Here is a 15,543-nt window from a genome sequence, read left to right on the forward strand (position 1 = left end):
GGGCTCATTTTAATGGAGTGAAAAAGCATTCCTTAGTCAATGACATGACCTAGGAGTTCTTGTGTCATTTTCCCTTCAAATTGCCATTGCAGGAATGCAACGTGATACCTAATTTACAGTATCGTGTAATCACCGAGAGCCCCCTCTGTGCAGCTGCCCTTCCCACCATCCATGTTTGACAGGCCACCACTCTTCCACTCTGATGTCAAGGTGAGCCTCTGATAAGAGGGTGTGTTACTCTGTTTGTGTTGCTATAAAGGAATACCTCAGACTGGGTAATTATACAGAAAAGTGGTTTATTTGGCTCACAGGTCTGCAGGATGTACAGGGAGCACAGTGTCAGTATCTGCTTCTGGGGAGGTCCTCAGGACACTTCCAATCACAGCAGAGGGGGAGTCAGCAGTCACATAGCAAGACCAGGAGTAGGAGCAAGAGAGAGACGGGGGAGGTGCCAGGTTTTTTTAAACAACAGCTCACTAGTGAACTCATAGAGTGAGAACTCATTCATTATGATGAGGACAGGGCACCAAGCCATTCATGAGGGATCCACCTCCATGACTTCCCAGTAAGCCCATCTCCAACATTGGGTGTCACATTTCAATGTAAGATTTGGAGGGGACAAAACATCCAAATCATATCAGAGGGCCAATCAAATCCCAGAACACTGAAAAGAACAGCAACCCCTGATCCCCACTGGGCATGAAGAGTAGCGAGGTTGCCAGTCCTACTTTCCCACCAAGACTCAAAACTGAAGACAGCTTAGCCTATTTTGGATGCTATTGACTGATACTAATGATTTCACTCCTGTCTACACCCAGAGTTTGGGGGCATAAATGCAATGTGGTACTATAAATGTTTTAGTCTGTGCCAATTCCTATGGTATAAATACTGTCATCACAGCTAATTTCAATCTACAAACATGATGTCAATTGACTCACAAAATTCCTGAAAATTTAACAAGCAGCTCTTGCAAGTTTAAGTCTGCTGCAGCATAGCACTTACATGTATATTCTATAGAGTTCTTTAGCAGGACATGGTACTGTGTGGTTGGGGATGCCAGTGCTAGCATCTCCGACGTATTCCTTCATCTTCACCTTCATCCTTACTTTTCCTTCCACTTTTCCTCAGTTATTAAAAACTCCTCACGTCCTCTCTTCTTCTCTACTGGCTCTCATTTTGTATGGACATTCAGGCCATGGGGAAACTGAGATGATGCATTTCCATTTTACTACGTCACTCATTCTGTGACAGCTGAAATTTGGGCAGAGCTGAAAACAAGCAAGTTAGACATAAAAGATTCCACAGTTGCTACAGATACTGTTCAAATATAATACATAATTGGGCACTAATAATTAGACATCTGAAGTTGAATAACACACAGTCTTGCCTTTTAAGGCTCACAGATGAATGAGAAGATGCAAATAATGTCTCCATGGCAGACATTAGCGATTGATTCCAGAATTCACATACCACTGTTTTTTCTTTCTCAATACAGTGATCCCTTCTGATTAATCACAGTTGGCACTGAAAATGGAATGTATTTACCATCCCTGGCCTATGTGTATCAAAGCACTAAGTGCAGGAGAGAAGGGACAGGAAAGATGTAAAAGGCAGAAAGGTGCCAATGGAGGGTGCCATAGACAAGTCTCACTGCAATTTGTACCTAATGCTGGCCCTGTCTGTAGACTTACCTCTAGGTGCATGTCATCTGAAAGTCGCCATGAAACACTACATTTTTGTCCCTAGGATTGTCCGTGGCAAGAATCAACGGGAGGGCACAGGCATGCCTATGTCTGTGGCTGTGGGAACAATGGAAGGGGCTGAGCTTATTGCTCTGGAAGGCTGCTATTTGTGATTAGAAGGGATCATAAGAATGATGGAAGCCAAGCTGTGCTTTCAGAGAGGGGTCCAAGTGTGGAGTGCCAGCCATGATCCACTTCTTCCAAAGGCAAGTGGCTGCTGCTCTGGGGGTGGGAGGGGAGCTTAAGAAGGAGACTCACACTGCCCCTGTATGTAATCTGGTTCCTTTCCACATTGTCAGGGGCCTGGGTGATCCCTGATATTTTATCTTCAAATGTGATCTGGGGTCTATAGTTGGACACATAGATGAGATGAGTTTTTTTTAATGGAAGAGAAGGGAACTTTTTTTTATTTTTTGAGACAGAGTCTTGCTCTGTCGTCCAGGTTGGAGCGCAGTGGCACGATCTTGGCTCACTACAGCCTCTGCCTCCCAAGTTCAAGTGATTCTCCTGCCTCAGCCTCCTGAGTAGCCGGGATTACAGGCATGCACCACCACACCCAGCTAATTTTTGTGTGTTTTTAGTGTAGACACCAGGTTGGCCAGGCTGATCTCAAATTCCTGACCTCAAATGATCCGCCCACCTCGACCTCCCAAAGTGCTGGGATGACAGGTGTGAGCCTCTCAGCCTGGACGGGAACTGATTTTTAATACATACTCTATCATGAGCACCCATTCTAACCCCAATACTAAGCCTCGGTGAGGGGGGATGGTGTCCTGGAGCAAATAGGCAATAACAGCAGGGTTACAGGCACTGCCTTGTCCTGGGGTTGGTGTCTTTGCTGTTGTCCACTGAGTTCCTAGACTCTGGAAGCTTCTTGTCTCAGATCTAATGTCTCTAGGATCTAATGGTTCCCTGAGCCTCCTGACACCCATACCTCTGACCTAGAGTAACGTAACCTTGCCACACCTTAGTTTACATTTGTGTGGCTCTTTACAAGGCTTTGTATTCTTTTTAAAGAACCTTTTGAAAGGATCTTAGTGAGAAGCAGCCAATGGAAGGGATCTTTGACGGTGAAATCCAGGCACTGTAGTCCCACCCGATACTTCCCCCATAGCACTGCCTTAACTACTCCTTTGCTAAAAGACTGATCTTGTCCACACACTGATTTGTAGAAAGCAAAGCTCAACATGAAATGAACAAGCTGAAAGTGCTGGGCCAAACAGGGTCCTGAGCCCTTAACCCCTGGGGAGGACTGCAGTGAAGTTCAGAGGATAACATCACTTGCTCCACGTGCTTTTTCTAGGTTCTGATCAAAAGGGAACAGACCGACAGCCTCCATACTTTGCTGGTAGAGTCATCACTCAATCACAGCATCCCCAGGGAATAGGAGAGGCATAGGATCTAACCCTTGCTATTTTTATTTTTGGAGACACAAATGAGGCAGTCGGTTCTGGAGGAAGTCACGAAATAAGCTCTGAATCAGATGGTATTTCACCCACCATCGGAGGCAGGATGACTTGTGCTATCACCTACCAAATCAAAGAGCTCTCCACACTTGCTAAATGGGACATGAAATGGCCTTGTGCAGTTCCAGCACAGAAAAGGCAAGGACTGGGGTACCAGCCAGGCTGCAGGCAGAGGCCCTCCCTCCTTGGGGCCTCAGCTTTCTGGAAGGGAGGGTGGGAGTGTGGAGTGTGGGAGGAGAGAGAGAGATCCCATGTCTGCCACTGCCCAAAAGAGCCAAGGTCTTGGTGCTGGCAGGAAAGACAGTGAAAGTGAGATGTTTTCCACTCAAAGTTAGAGCTAGAAGCGGGAGTAGGAGTAGTAGAGGGTGCAGAAGACATTTTTTTTTTTTTTTTTTTTAAGAAAGAGTCTTACTCTGTTGCCCAGGCTGGAGTGGAATGCAGTGGCACAGTCTTGGCTCACTGCAACCTTTGCCTCCCGGGTTCAAGCGATTCCCCTGCCTCAGTCTCCCTAATAGCTGGGACTACAGGCGCCCACCACCAAGCCAGGCTAATTTTTGTATTTTTACTAGAGACGGGGTTTTGCCATGTTGGCCAGACTGGTTTTGAACTCCTGACCTTAAATGATCCAGAGGGCATCTCTATGAACCAGAGCCACCAGTGTCAGCTTTCACACTATTATTACATTGTAATATATAATGAAATAATTATGCAACTCACCATAATGTAGAATCAATGAGAACCCTGAGCTTGTTTTCCTGAAACTAGCTGGACCCATCTGGGGCATCTGGGGGTGACGGGAGACAGTGACAGATCATCAGGCCTTAGATTCTCATAAGAAATGTGCAACCTAGATCCCTCGCATGCACAATTCACGATAGGGTTCGTGCTTCTATGAGAATCTAATGCCGCTGCTGATCTGACAGGAGGCAAAGCTCTAGCAGTAATGCGAGTGATGGGGAGGAGCCAAAAACACAGATGAAGCTTTCCTGGCTTGCCTGCTGTTCACCTCCTGCTCTGTGGCTTCGTCCTGGTCCCCAGCCCAGGGGTTGGGGATCCCTGTCTTATGACACTTTATTTCCCAGAGCATCCAGAGCTGTACTTGGAACATACAACATACTTGAGCATGACCTTTTGATGTGATCTGCTCACACAGGATTCACTCCCAGCTAACACAGACCTTTCCTTCCTCTTAAAGATTCCCGAGGAATTTTATCATGAACCAGGTGTTTGGGCCATTAAAAAAAAAATTATGACAGCTATTTTGATTGAACACACCACAGAGAGAGTGTTCAGTGCTATTTTGGAAGGAACCTATTTCATTACTGCAAAATTCTTATTTTAATTCTTGGATGGCCGTTAAAATGGAACCCCTTTCCATGTGAAACGGTTACCCTGCATCTTGTGAAGCCTCCCCAGAAACTGGGACCTTATTTCCTCTAAAGGCAGTCCATCGGTTCTTCCAGCTTTTATGCCACTAAAAATTTCTACTTTACCAAATGCTGAAATCTATTTGTATAGCATACTTCCATTGGTACTCTACTCCTTCGGATATTTATGAGAAATAAATAAAGTTATAGGTGAATATTTTATATTATAGGACATATAGGTTATATTTGGTTTAGTTTTGTTTACCTCAATAATCTAAACTTATTTCCTTATAATAAACATTTATTTAGATTGAAGAAAAAAAATAATACGAGTCCTAACAAACCCCTCTCGCCACTTCCACTCCAGCCTTCCAAGGACAGCACCACTTTGGCTGGTTGGATATGCAGGGACCCTCTGTGGCTACAGAGAGGAAGGACATGTTCCCTTCCTTTGCTCTTGGCCTCCTGAGGGTCGGCTGTAACCTAGCAAACTTTCAACTTGGGGATTAATGGTAAGTGTCCCTCAGGATGTGGGTGTCATGAGGACTCCAGGACTGAAGTCTCTGGGGATGGTGCTTTGGCTGAAAAGGCCAGCCGTGTTTCCAGGGGTAGGACAGGATCCTTCCAGCATGATCAGAAACTTACTGGGCACCCTTAGAGCTGGGAGGGCTGACAGTAAGATAAGCCAGGCCAGGCAAGATTATAGATACTTCTACCATCTCTGTTGTGGATGCCCAAGGAGACTGAGTACAAACCGATACTTAATTTTTTATTCAAATCTTTTCATTGATAAAATGAGATAACAGGCTTCTCTGTCTATGGAGTAGCCATTCTTTTGTTCCTTTACTTTCTTAATAAACTTGCTTTCACTTTGAAAAAAAAAATGAGATAATAACAACCCATTACCTTGTGATTCCTTAAATGTCTGAGGAAATTAATGTCAGGATCTGAAGCTGCTCTAAGAAGAAAGGCTGAATTATGATTAGAATTATGGATCCTCAAAGAGGCTGTGAAGAGACATTGTGTGAGCCTGTGAACTAACTGCCTATAGATAATGAGAACTGATGAGCAGTTCATAGTTTAAGTTTTTACTGTGTGCCAGGCACTGCTCTAAGCACCTCACATGAATAAGGACACTGTGTCCTCAAAACAACTCTTTCAGGTAGGTACTATTATTATCTCTACTCTACAGCAAGGAAACCAAAGCGCAGAGTTTAAGACTTCACCCACAATGCCACCTAGAAAGTGAGAGTCTGGCCAGGGGTGGTGGCTCACACTTGTAATCCCAACACTTTGGGAGGCTAAGGCAGGAGTTCAAGACCAGCCTGGGCAACACAGCAATATCCTGTCTCCAAAACAACAACAAAAAAATGGGTGTGGTGGCATGAACCTGTAGTCTCAGCTACTCAGGAGGCTGAGGCAGGAGGATCCCTTGGGCCCAGCTGCATTGAGCTATGGTCACACCACTGTACTCCAGTCTGGGTGACAGCAAGATCCTGTCTCCAAATAAAATAAAATAAAATAAAATAAAACTGTATTAGTCCATTTTCATATTGCTATAAAGAAATACCTGAGACTGAGTAATTTATAAAGAAACGAGGTTTAATTGGCTCCTGATTCTGCAGGCTGTACAAGAAGCATGGCAGCATCTGCTTCTGGGGAGGCCTCAGGAAACTTATAGTGATGGCGGAAACTTACAGTGAAGAGCCAGCACTTCACATGGTTGGAGCAGGAGGAAGAGAGAGAATGGGGAGGTACCACACACTTTTAAAGGACCAGATCTCACAATAACTCAGTCACTCACCATCACGAGAACAATGGGATGGTGCTAACCCATTGTTAACTCCGCCCCCATGATCTAATCACCTCCCACCAGGCACCACCTCCAACACTGGCAATTACAGTTCGATATGAGATTTGGTGGGGACACAGATGCAAACCATATCAAAAAGAAAAGAAAGTGAGAGCCAGAGAGTCAGCCCTGCTCCTCACCCCACCACAACCCTGGCAGGTGGTTATGCGGAACATTCTCGTGGGCTCGCAGCGAAGTGTGTTTATGAACCTGCATACAAATAGGTATGTTCACATTGACATTGATCATTTTATCTTTTTTTAGTCTGGTTTCTCCTCTGCTACTGATCCTCCACAAGTATAGGGATTGAAATAGCAAGGACAGATCAGGGGAACTGACTGAAGAGTGACCTGTATTGCTCATGGGAGCTGCAAGCTGAAAAGGTGCTAAAGAATGTCCCAGACAGCAAGCAAGCAAGGCAGTGCTTAAAGTGGTGCTGGCTTAAAAATAATAACCTCCCAACTAACAATCTGATGTGAATCCTAATAGCCTCTCTTTGGGCTCCCACCGGCCCACGATCTTGGAGACACAGAGCAAAATCATTGTCTGCAGCCAACTCTCTTAACTACATCTGCCTGGAAGGCAACCAGCGCCTCACCTCTTGCCCCAGATGTCTGCATCTAGAGGTTCACACAACCTAGACCCAGTTAGAGCCCAGGCAAAGGCTTCAGCCTTTTCCTGTGATAGAACAGAAGGATGCAGAGACCAAACCATAATGTGTGAAACGTAAGGACCTAGCAAATCACAGAATGGAGTCCCCTCTTTTTATAGGGGATAGCACTAAAGCCAGAGAGGTTAAGTCATTTGTTTCATATCACACAGCTAGTGCCTTATCCATCTTTGTTTCCCTGAAGTCAAGCATAGGAGGTATCTGGTAAATGTTTAATTAGTTATCTGCATGAATTTTGGGAGGCTACTGAACCTCTCTGGTTTCAGTTCTATTGACCACAAAATATGAAAAATCATCCCTGCTCTATAAGTTCCACAGAATTATTGTGAGATGAGGATCCAATAAGATTTATCCTCTGCGCCTCACCTTCCCTCCAGATATAATCACTGGCAGGCAAGAAAAGTGACATATTATCTTTTCTCTTTTCCCTTCTCCTCTGTCTTCTAGATTTGAAAGCAAAGTATCGTGATGTCCTAGCCAAGATCGTACACTGAAGCAGGAGAGGATATTGACTTAGACTTGGGTAGGAAACCAGAGAGGAAAACAATTGAGAGACTTGATGGGGTTTTGTCTTTGATATCTTTTTTATCAAAATTAACTATATTTTGTTCCTACCACAAGGAGAAGAAGTGAGTGTATTGAGACACCCTGGAGATAACCTGGATCAATCACTTCATTTTAGAGATAAGGACCTGAAAGGAAAAGAAAACCTGCCCCAGGTCGCACAGCTGGTTCCCACCAAGCCTCCCGATTCCCGCTCCTCTCCTGAAACATTAGCCTTTACGCACAGCTTCCAGAAGGGAGGGTATTATTCTCGGCAAGGCTCGAAACTAAAGCAGTTGGTATCTATAGCCAAGGTATGCTTGGTCTTATCTGGGCAGCTGACTCACTTCTGGACTCAGCCCCCTCCCTGACTACTTAACTGCACATTCTTGCATTAAAAAAAAAGTACCATATTTATTATCATATTCGTGCATATCCTAAGCATTTCACATGTGTAAAACTCTGCTACTGCATTCGCTACCCCCTCTATCTTGTGTTTTCTTATATTTTTGAGATCCCGTCAATTGCTGTTTTTTGTTGGTTTGTTTTGTTTTTACATTTCAACTTTTATTTTAGATTCAGTGCGTAGATGTGCAGATTTGTTACGTTGGAATATTGTGTGATGCTGCAGTTTGGAGTATGGATCCTGTCACCCTGGCAGTGAGCACAGTACCCGTGAGGTAGTTTTGTAACCCACTTTCCTTTCCCTTCTCCTTCTGGTAGTCCCGTCTATTGTTTCCACAGTTATGTCCATGTATGCTCAATGCGTAACTCCCACTTGTAAGTGAGAACATACGGTGTTTGGTTTTCTATTCCTGTGTTAATTTGCTTAGGATTATGGCCTCTAGCTGCACCCATGTTGCTGCAAAGGACATGATTTCATTCCTTCCATTTCTTTAAAGGGGATGGCTTAGGGTTCTGAGGGGTATCCTCATTACAAATCCAGCCTCCTTGACTCTGGAGCCTCCCTTGACTCTTGCAACAAGTCTGGTTGAACAAGTCTTAATGCTCTATCACACTGATGTCTGTGATACTCCACTCTCCCCTTTTCACAGACAGTGGCCTCTCTGACCACTCTTCCCCTGGGGTTACTCCTCCCTCCTAGCCTGGATATGGGCAGAGAATCCCATGGTCTCAGCAGTAATCTTTAGGCAGAAGGCCCCTTTACTTTAGCTCAAGCCCCACCCTCTCTTCTTTGCTCTAAACTATGTTTCTACATTCATGCCCCTTCACCAGCCCCTCCTCAAACCCAACAGTGCAGATGAATGAGGGCCTCCCCACCCTGACAATCCTTCCTTGACTTCACATCTCCACCCTGCTTGACCTACAAACCTTCCATTCACCATCACTCCTTTCTCTACCCTGACCCCCAGCTCCAAGTTCTTCTTGTAGGTCCTACACTTGCCACGCTTCTCAGTGTATCCCATTCTCTCTGTTCTTATACTGCCATAATCTTATCTCTGGCAGCAGAGCCATAATCTCTGAGCATCCAGACATCTTCCCCCTCAACTCATTCTGCATTCTTTTCTCAGAGTTGTCTTCCTAAAGCCTGGATATGATCTTGCACCTCTATGGCTCAGAAACCATTGATGGCACGATGTTGGTTATCAAAGTCATTCCAAATTCCTGAGCCTGGCATTGCAGATGCTTATATGTCCTCATCCCATTCTTGTAAGTTTCCAGAACACTCACCATGTGCCATGTCGGGTACTGTGCCAGGTGCTTTTGCATTATGACATGTGTGCAACTTTGAAGTCATCAGTGGAAATGGTGACAGATATGGGTGTCTTTTAATATTTTCAACCTTCAGCAAATGAACTCAGAATTGAGTGATTTTTTCTAAGTTCCATATTTAAAAGAAACATTCAATGATAAGGAAACATCAATTGATTATGGGAATTATTAATAACCAACATTTTTGAGCACTTACTGTGTTCCAGTCAGTGGATTAAGCATTTACATACATTGGCTTATTTAAATGTCACAAGAAACTGATGAGTCATTATTATGGTTCATTTACAAAAGACGAAACTGAAGATTAAAGAGGTTAAGTGACTTGCCTGATATCAGAGACCAGGAAGCAGTGAAGCTCACCAGGAACCCAGGTGTGTCTGATTTCCAGGTCCTTGCACTTCGTTGTTCTACTCTGCTGCCTTGGTAACAACAGGTTGCAAGAAGTGTCAGGGAGTGCCTCCCTCCTTCTCCCTCCCCCTCCCCTCCCCCGCCCCACTTATGACTTCATGCTCCTGGTTGCATGACAGCACGGGATCTAGAAAACACATACCTTAAGTATAATGTGTGAGATTCTATTGAAAATTCCACATTTCGGGTCAGGCATGGTGGCTCACACCTGTAATCCCAGCACTTTGAGAGGCCGAGGCAGGTGGATCACCTGAGGTGCGGAGTTCGAGGCCAGCCTGACCAATATGGTGAAAACCCATCTCTACTAAAAAAATACAAAAATTAGCCAGGCATGGTGGTACATGCTTGTAGTCCCAGGGAGGCCGAGTCAGGGAAATTGCTTGAACCGGGGAGGCAGAGGTTGCAGTGAGCTGAGATCACGCCACTGCACTCCAACCTGGGCAACAGAGCGAGAGTCCGTCTCAAAAGAACTAAATAAACAAAATGAAATTACAAATTTTAAGTGGGGGAAATAAGGAGATCAACAGGTACAAACTTTCAGTTATAAGATGAATACGTTCTGGAGATCTAATGTATAGTATGGTGACTATAGTTAATAATAGTGCATTGTATGCTTGAAATTTGCTAAGAGAGTAGATCTTAAGTGTTCTCACTGCAAAGAAAAAATTTAAGGGTAACTGTGAGATTAATATTAATTAACTTGATTATGGTAAGAATTCCACTATACATACATATATACACACATATATATAATCATTACACTGTATATGTTAGACACATACAATTTTTGTTTGTCAATCATACCTCAATGAAGCTAGAAAAAAATTCAAAATTTTCTTTTGATAGTATTCATGGAATAATGGAAGACATTACAATTCTCATGACAAGACAATGTCAACATCCAGCATTTTGATGTACTTGTGTTGGCTGGGATTCAAATCTCATCTGAAGCAATGGTAATAGCCTCTGTTGGAATGTCCCATCCCAGATCACGAAGCACTTTCCCACACTGTCTCCCTGAATTCTCACCAAGACCCTGAAAAGTGCTACTAGCCTCATCATTAAAAATAAATAAACTTATTAAAAATATACTGAGGTCATAGAATTAAAGATACTTGCCTAAAGTCACATTACCTGTAACTGGTCAATTTTTTAACTGCTCAATGTTGCTTCTTTTATTTTTTTTTTTGAGATGGAGTCTTGCTGTGTCGCCCAGGCTGGAGTACAGTGGCACAATCTCTACTCACTGCAAGCTCCACCTCTTGGGTTCACGCCATTTTCCTGCCTCAGCCTCCCGAGTAGCTGGGACTACTGGTGCCTGCCACCACGCCCGGATAATTTTTTGTATTTTTAGTAGAGGTGGGGTTTCAGAGTGTTAGCCAGGATGGTCTCGATCTCCTGACCTTATGATCTACCTGCCTCAGCCTCCCAAAGTGCTGGGATTACAGGCATAAGCCACCGTGCCCGGTCCCCATATTGCCCTTTAATAACACCACTTCTTGGATACAAGTTATTCTCAGACAGATCTCATTTTACAGAGCTTTTCACAGTATGGGTAACAGTTACTGGACTAGAACCACATAAAATGATCACTGCGCAGGATCATTCATCTCAGAGCATTCGCTGAATCCCAAAGTCTTCCCAGGAGATAGAATAGCTCTCCTTTCGGCCTGAAAGGATTTGCTGTAATGTGATTTCACCTGAATGTTTAGCCATGGCTGCAAATTCCGCTTCAAAGAAAGGGCCTCTCTTTACAAGTGACTGTTGTGGCTGTTTCTCTGCAGCTGGCATTCCAGAGCAAACCAGGGATTAGAGGAGTTTCTCTTTGGACTTGGAGATAAAAAAGGCAGGCTAGGGACCCACACAGTCTACACCCCCTTCCCCAGCTGGTGATGCTTTTTCTAATTCTGATTCAATGTGCCCACCTGGTTGTCATTATACAGGGCCAGACTCACAGCCTGGGAGGACAGACCAGACTTCCCCAAAACTAAAACCACCCTGGGGCTGCAGCAGTCTTCGTTTGATGAGGACAAACCACAGACCCCCCATCAGGAAAGCTGGAGAGGGGACGGAGAAGGAGGCTAGCAGAGCCTCTGATCATACTCTCGGTGCCCATGGGCCACTGACAGACACCCTGTCCATCAAAACTGCTCACCCCAAGAAAATGATCAATGACAAGCAGCCCGTGGCGAGATCCTGCAACGGCAAAATGATTCCAGGTGCAAAAGGGCGATGTCTGTGCAGGCGGGGTCAGCTCACGGCACTCACAGGGTGAGGCACAGGATGGACGTGTGAAAGGATTCCCTGCCAACACACACGTACACACACAGTCCCTCTTCTGATGTCATGGTTACCAAGGCAACCCAACATGAGTCATATCTCAAGGTGGATTAGCAGAGCAGGAGAAAGGCTTTTGTTTGTTTGTTCAAAGCTCTTCCCCTTCTTTCCTCTTAATAGCTCTCTCTGATGGTGATAATAGCCAAGTACCTTTCATACCCTCAGAAATCCTAAAATTTGGGTGTTTAGCTTGTTTAATCTTAGAAAGCAATCAACTTTTTCTTGATATTAGATTGGGGCGGGAATCCAGGGCTCAGTGATAATGTTGCATTTGGCAGAGATCTGAAATGATTTCTAGAACTATGAGGGTGGTGACTTAGCAATCATATTCCTTCTGCGCCAAGGCCCACCCCTGAGAGGTGCCTGGCCTTCTCGGAGGAGCCGGCCCTCCTAGCCCCACTCTCCTGCATCTGAGCAAGCAGGCACAGACTAGGCCCTGGGGAGCAGTGTGCTTGCAGACTTTCTATTTTGAGCTCTGCTAGTGCTTCACAGCTCATTGGCTATGCGTGCCAAACAGGAAGGTCCTCCCGGAAGGGCCACATACTGGAGGATTTCACCTAGAGCAGAAATAAATTAGCAGAGAGAAAGAGATGACTCGTCACGGGGACAAAGCACAATATCACAAAATAAGGCCCTTCCCCTGCCCTAAGGTTAGATTGAACGCTCTCCTCGGAGATGCTGCCTGGATCTCTCACGGACGCCTTGAGAGGTATCCTATAACTAATTTTGGGATGGGCCCTTTTCAACTGGAAATGCCAGGCAGTGATTACTGAATCTGCCTTGTGTCAGAAGCCTTATACCTAATAGGCATGACCACGGGTTCAAATCACCTCCTAGTAATTAATTAGTGGGCAAAACCAAGTGCTTTGAGCTCAAGAAAGGAAGAATGATGGTTTCTTGGGTGCCAGTAAAACCAACTTTAGGCCTCTCTCCTCCTTAGCTCAAGGTGCCCCTAGTTCTTCACCTCTGTTTTAATGGGAAGCCTGAGTTAGGTTTTATTAAAGTGGAATTACTTGACCCGGTAAAGTTCAACTGAAGGTAACTGTTATTCAATGTTTGCACAAAAGAAGCACAAACAACTCCATGTCAACTCACCTGTCCCCACCTACAATGCAAACAGCAGCTGTCAAGACTTTTCATCATCGACTGTTATGAAAAACCTAACACGGACCAGGAAAGTACTTCTTGAGCAAAACGACTCCTGGCATGGAATCTGTGGTCACCAGAGCTGTTAATAATAATAATAATAACAACAATAAAAAATAAGTGCTGGGGAGAGGACTAGGCTTTGTTTGAAAGAAAAATTTTTAGGCTGGGTGTGGTGGTTCACACCTATAATCCCAGCACTTCAAGAGGCCAAGGTGGGCAAATCATGAGGTCAAGAGATCGAGACCATCCTGGCTAACATGGTGAAACTCCATCTCTACTAAAAATACAAAAAAATTAGCCAGGCGTGGTGGCGGGCGCCTGTAGTCGCAGCTACTTGGGAGGCTGAGGTAGGAGAATGGCGTGAACCAGGGAGGCAGAGCTTGCAATGAGCTGAGATCACATCACTGTACTCTAGCCTGGGCGACAGAGCCAGACTCCGTCTCAAAAAAAAAAAAAAGAAAGAAAAAGAAAAAGAAAAAGAAAAAATTTTAAATAGTATTTACTTTCATAATCTTTTCTTTCTAACTTCCAAATAGGCCAGCAAATATTCCACTGGGCCCACGTGGAGCCAGGCTGCCTCCCAGGGTGCATGGCCATTCTTTTCCTGTTGCCTTTATCTCAATGAGTAGAGAAGGCAAAAGTTTGCTCACGTCAATGACCATGTCTGAAATCCTCGCTTCTGGCCACAGTCTCATGCAATCCAGGCCAGCGTGGTGGGCTCTGTAACATTTCCCACTGGCTCTCCTGTCTCACTCTCAGGGAGAACGGGTTGTAGACCTAATAGACATTGGCCAAGGCACTGCACACCCCCTGGGCTGTTCTGTGGAATTAGACCCAAGACATGCTAACAGGTCTGGCTTTCACTCACAGGCAGCTCATAGAATTTAGAAGATTTTTGAAGCAGATTTTTGGAAACCATCCTCTCCTCCTCACTCTAGATGAGAATAATGAGCCCCCCGGGAGGCGACATGACTTGTTGAAGATCACACGGTGTCCTAAGTGGCAGAGGCTAGAAGTTGAGCTTCTTGGCTTTAAACCCAGAGTGATTAGCACTAGAACTCAGTGGGGGTTGAAGGAAGAGGGAAGGCTCCCTCACATCCCCTCCTGATACATTCATTGTTTTTTGTATCTAATTACTATTATTAACAAAAACAAGAGCAGCAACAAAGATATTTCCGGGGATAGGAAAGCAATGCTTTAAATGACCAAACATTGAGCATAAATTATTTGCCTTCTCAGTCAGCTCCATGAATGGAGGCCTTGCATGGTGAGAGAGCCCAGTGTTTGGGGGGTAGAAGTGGGTCCTGTTAGGAGCTGAAAGAGAAAGGGCAAAGAACCGTGAAGACAAATGTCAATGACACCATAGCCAGCACCCAATTTTGAGTGGAGAGAGTCATAGAAACCTTCCAGAACTCATGGGTGGATTGCATTCTCAGATCCAGCTCCTCATCAGCAAGGAGATTTAGTGATCAGCCTCCTTTTTACCTCCAGGCGGCCCATATGACCTTGACTAATTCCCCAGGAAGTGTGAGCTGCAAAGTCTCTGGTTGCTGAAAAGCTCACACCCCCATGGAGGGAGATTGGATGACCTTAGGCTTTTGAAATTACCTGCCGCAGCTCTTGGCTCAATTCTGTTTCATTTGCGCTATCTCTGGTATCCTGACATTTCCCATTCACAGTTGCTCTCACCGGCCTCATTTCCTACCTCTTTGAAAAGGTCTTTATGACCACCTCCGAATCAAAGATAAAAATGCCAGATTATACTTACCCTGACATGGCTCAATCGCCTGAAGGTTTGCATAGGTGGATGTTGGTGGTGGTTCTCACATTCAGTTTTCAGAAGAGGAATCATTTTGCTTTGTGGAATCATTTGAAACTGTTTTGCTCTGCACAGACCCACAAAGTCACAAAAATATGTCTTTTTCATCCCTTCCTACCTATGTCAGAATCACAACTGAGGTGCTTCCAGTTTCACAGATCTAGAACCTCAGTTTTCTAGAGGTTCTAGATATTTCCTTGGCTATTAAATTTCTGAACTCACTGGCGATGTCCTTGACATTGGTATAACCGGAATAGTTCTAACAGGGAGGTTCCCTGGTTGGGTAACTTTCTTCTGGTTGCTGTAGAAGCGACTTCTTTTCCCTGCCTTTCTTCTTAGCTTGTCTGCTCCAAATCTCTAAGTATGCGGCTTGGAATTTGTACCTGGCACAGATACTCTTAGCTGTGCCCAAGGGCCCAAGCCTAATGGGTTCTTCCCAACTTCAACGACTTCTTT

General features: G+C 44.8%; 1 long non-coding RNA gene across 2 annotated transcripts; it reads right to left on the bottom strand.

The window, feature by feature from the left end:
* Positions 1–282: 282 nt before the first annotated feature.
* On the bottom strand, positions 283–12,075 carry LOC135964705 (uncharacterized). 2 transcript variants are annotated; one of them, XR_010577235.2, is made up of 3 exons: positions 11,938–12,075; positions 9,701–9,793; positions 283–1,268 (listed from the first exon to the last, which is right to left on the bottom strand). It is a non-coding gene; the product is annotated as an uncharacterized lncRNA (long non-coding RNA). The 2 variants fall into 2 exon arrangements; XR_010577234.2 differs by lacking the exon at positions 11,938–12,075 and adding an exon at positions 9,925–10,088.
* Positions 12,076–15,543: the final 3,468 nt, after the last annotated feature.

The sequence above is a fragment of the Macaca fascicularis genome, chromosome 8 (assembly GCF_037993035.2).
Source record: "Macaca fascicularis isolate 582-1 chromosome 8, T2T-MFA8v1.1".
NCBI lineage: Eukaryota > Metazoa > Chordata > Mammalia > Primates > Cercopithecidae > Macaca > Macaca fascicularis.